At 42.7% G+C, this 4,000-nt stretch overlaps 1 pseudogene across 1 annotated transcript; it reads left to right on the top strand.

Moving 5' to 3' along the window:
- The first annotated feature begins 3,027 nt into the window (after positions 1–3,027).
- Positions 3,028–3,377, top strand: LOC311622301 (phospholipid scramblase 3-like; annotated as a pseudogene). The gene has a single exon. The product of its transcript is annotated as a phospholipid scramblase 3-like (transcript).
- Positions 3,378–4,000: the final 623 nt, after the last annotated feature.

Consider the following 4,000-nt stretch of genomic DNA (forward strand, 5'->3'; position numbering starts at 1 on the left):
CCAATCAATGATTCTCTCTCTTCTTTGATATTTCTATCCCTCTCTCCCTCTTCCTTCTTCTCTCTGAAATCAATTTTTAAAAAAAGTAGTGAGTGTTCCTCAGCTCACATACTCCTTGGGATCACCCCCTCCCTTTTTTTTTTTTTTTTTTTTTAATGGAACAAATGACCTCAGGAAGGCTTCATGTAAGAGCTTGTTTTTAATATTTTAAAAGCATTTGAGCAATATTATAAAATTGAGAAGAAAATTCTCAATCTTTGAAGATAGCAAACTCCAAAGCTGGAGAGGAGAACCAAGACTGGGACATGGCCTTATGTAGAGTCTAGTAAACAGCATGTCAGTCGTATTGATACAGCTAGCAGGAGACTCAGATGACAAGTATCAACATTTTGTTTGTTTAGAAGGAAGTTATCAAGTCTCTTTGAGTATTAAACACCACATGGTCAAAACAATGATTTTAGAAATACAGGCAACCCATATTTTATGGGTTCAGTTTCAGACAACCACAGTAGAGTAAATTGTAATTTCTTTGCTGGTGAAGGGTCTTGTCTTCATTTGTAAAAAACAAAAAACAAAAAACAAAAAAAACACACACAAACACACAAACAACAACTGTGAAGCACAATAAATCAAAGCAAAATAAAACTAAATATGCCTATACCATCAACTATCAATACTTAGTGCTATGGTTTGGGGTAGCTGAAAAATTGGATGTACCTCATAGTAATTCATATTAAACACATGGTGGGTGTTATGGTTGTGGGTTTTGTAGGCAATGACTGCAGAGTGCTGTTGCTTAGCAGTGTTTGGTTCTCCACTTCGCAGCTGTGGGAAGCAATCTTGACTGTGTTGACCTGCCAATGACAGGTCTGAGCCCAGGGATAATTTTGGAGGTGGATATAGAGCTCTAAATGCTAGATTCCAAGTCCAGACAATCAATTTGACCTCTGCCTTTCCTATTTTAATATTTACAAGCTCCTGGTTTTGATCATCCCTCTTTTCACCACTGGACCTCATGCAAATAAGATCTCATTTAAAATCAATAACTCTTCTGTGCCAACCCACGTCAATGCATTTACAAAGAAACATGTGGGCATTTGAAAGGGAGTATGACTGCTTGGTTCAGACACAAGAAAGTTTAGGAGATGAGATGGGATTGAGAAAAATAAGCAGCCAGTACCACTTTAAATAATAGGAACTTCTATGATATTATATGTAATGAAACCTCACTTGCCATGGCATAAACCATAGCCACCAAATTCTGACAAGAACAGAGGAAAAATTAACTCTGCCTCTCATCCCTGAATCCTGTGCATTAGTCCTCAATGATTTTGTGCATAACACTGTCATGAATAAGCCACCACATCACTACCTATATTGGCTAATTTCAAAATGGCAGACTTCAGGAATGCAAGTGAGCTTACTTCTAATGTGACCCTTTCCCCTACTGCAAATACATAGTACAGGTATTTCTTATCTGCATAGGATGGAGTGAAGAACCTAGGTCTGATCTGCTGTTACTTTCCTGCACTGAAGGCATGGCATCAGAACTTCCTTAGCAGAAGCTGAGAGAAATTTTCCCAATAAATCCCCTTCCCTCTGTGCCAAGCAAACATTCCAAAGTTTGTCAAAAACCTTTCCTCTTGACTTTTTTTTTTTTTTAAATAAGGTTTCCAGAGGTAGAGAGAACAACCACCAAGGAATGGCACTTGGGGAAGTGATGAGGGACAGCATTTATTAAGGGGAAGCCAGGGTTGAAAGAGGGCCTTCCATTTGAGCCAGAATTGCTATTCTCTTAAGATACCCTCTGGTGGGTCCAAGGATCCCAGGATCCAAAGCTCAAGCTTTTTTATACTAAGAAATGACAAAGTCCTCACCACTTAAAGCCTCCAGGCAGCCAAACTTGTAAGTGGAATTTTAAACACACGTTGAACAAATTCCAAAACCCTTAATTTAAAAAAATCCATTAAATGAAATCCTTTCAGAAGAACAGCATTTCTTTTAGCATTGCTGAATTTTTTTTAAATATGCCTCTTAAAAGCATAATTAACCAAAGCAACCCATTAATTTGGGGGTCTATCTCTCTGGCAGTGACCCAAATTGGAAACTAATAATTTTAAAGACATGGGCTAATCAGAACAGAGGGGGGATGAATAGTGCTCCTTACAGTCCAGCCAGAGGCTCATTTTTGCTGTGAGTTTTAATTTAAGGGGGAAAAATGGAGGGAGAAAGAAAAAACAAAACGTCAGTACTGCTTTTTCCAATGACACTTTGATAAACCTTGCCAATAATATGATATTTTTATTAGAGTTAAATACCTGGGGTGCCTTTAAATTTATTGTAGCCCAGTTTTTCTTTTGTTTTCATATATATATATATATATATATATATATATATATATATATATATTACATTCATAGTTATGTGTGTTTTTTTTTTTTAAATAGAAAGTTGTGTAAGTCTCCAGTGATTGGGTTTTATTTATGTAAGTACTTTTTAAATTTCCAAAACTGTATTATTGCATTGTAGAGCTGGCCATTGTTTTTAAGATTGGCTATCATTCAGGTTTTCTGTCTCACAGTGAATCAAGGAATCCCCATTGGAAAGACTCTACCCCTTCACCCCCTCCTCCCTACCCTGTAACTGTTGGGTACCTGGAGCAGGTGCAGCATCCTGGGCCTGAACCAGCGCCAGTGCCCACCCACATGCCTGCCCCTGCTCCCAGCTTCGCTCTCTTCTCCTCCCTCCCCCAGCCCCATTGCCCTGGGGCCTGCTGCCCACCGCTTGCCACTGCCCAGGGTACCTTTTGGCCTCAAATTCTTGGTGCTGATTGATCAGATCCTGATTTACCAGAGGGCTGCATGAGTGGAAATGCTCCTAGGCTGGGAGACAAGTAACTGATATGAACTTTGTTCAGGGGCTGGACAGCCACTGAGTCAGGTGGCTGAAGAAAGCAACTGCTGTGCATGTCTGCTGCGGGGTCACCGGCTCCTTCATGTCCATCTGGTGGACTCAGGGAATCAAGAGATGGAAGTACAGTCGCCATCAGGCACCTCCATTGACCATGCGCTGCAGACCTGGCATCCCTTCTTCCCCAAGTTCTCCATTTAAGATGCCGATTGCCATAGGATCCTGCAAGTGGCGGGGCCCTGCTGGACCTGTGGCTGTGGCAAAGACACCAACTTTGAGGTGAAGTCTCCGGATGAATCCCACAGTGTGGGCCACATCAGCAAGCAGATGCAGATGACTTTGGCTTATAGTTCCCACTGGATCTGGATGTGAGACTGAAGGCTGTTCTGCTGGGAGCCACATTTCTCATTGAATACATGTTCTTTGAGAAGCGAGTAGACATTGGGTTCTCTGCCATCACCAGTTAGATGGCATCTCAGAGTGAGGACCATCACCTCAGCTAGAACTCAGGATGGTCACCTGGCCGGGCTTGGCCCCTCTTTAAAGGCAGCCCTTCCTCCATGTACACTGCAGAGGACAGACAGGGATGCTTAAGAGTCTGGGGCCATGGTGCCCCATCCCTATCCTACTCCCCTGGCCTTTTTCACCTATGGCCCCTACAGAAGGGTGTGTATAAGAGCCCTTCCCCTGCTTCCTCTCACCACTGTCCCTCAGCACACAGGCATATCTGCTTTCAAACTTGCCCTACTCACTTCCTCTCACCCCCTTCCAGGGCCTCTGCTCTGGATGGGGCCTTTGAGTTCCAGGGCTCTTTGGTGTTACAACAGAGCTGGAGGTGAGCAGCAGAGTAACAGGGGGTAAAGGTGACATGGAGGAAGCTACATAAATTCAAGTGGTCAGGGAACCTCTTTGGGAAGGCGATTTGGGTTTGATTTGAAGGCTGAGATAAGACAGCCATGTTGAGAGCCAGGGAAAGGGCATCCCAGGCAATGGGAAGAAAGATGTTAAACACCAAGAAACCTGATACATTCAATTATTCAAAGAAGCAGAGCAGGGCACCTATGTGACTGCACAGTGATCAAGTGGCAGG

Source organism: Pipistrellus hanaki (genome assembly GCF_964339955.1).
Source record: "Pipistrellus hanaki genome assembly, chromosome: 5".
In the NCBI taxonomy this organism is placed as follows: Eukaryota; Metazoa; Chordata; class Mammalia; order Chiroptera; family Vespertilionidae; genus Pipistrellus; species Pipistrellus hanaki.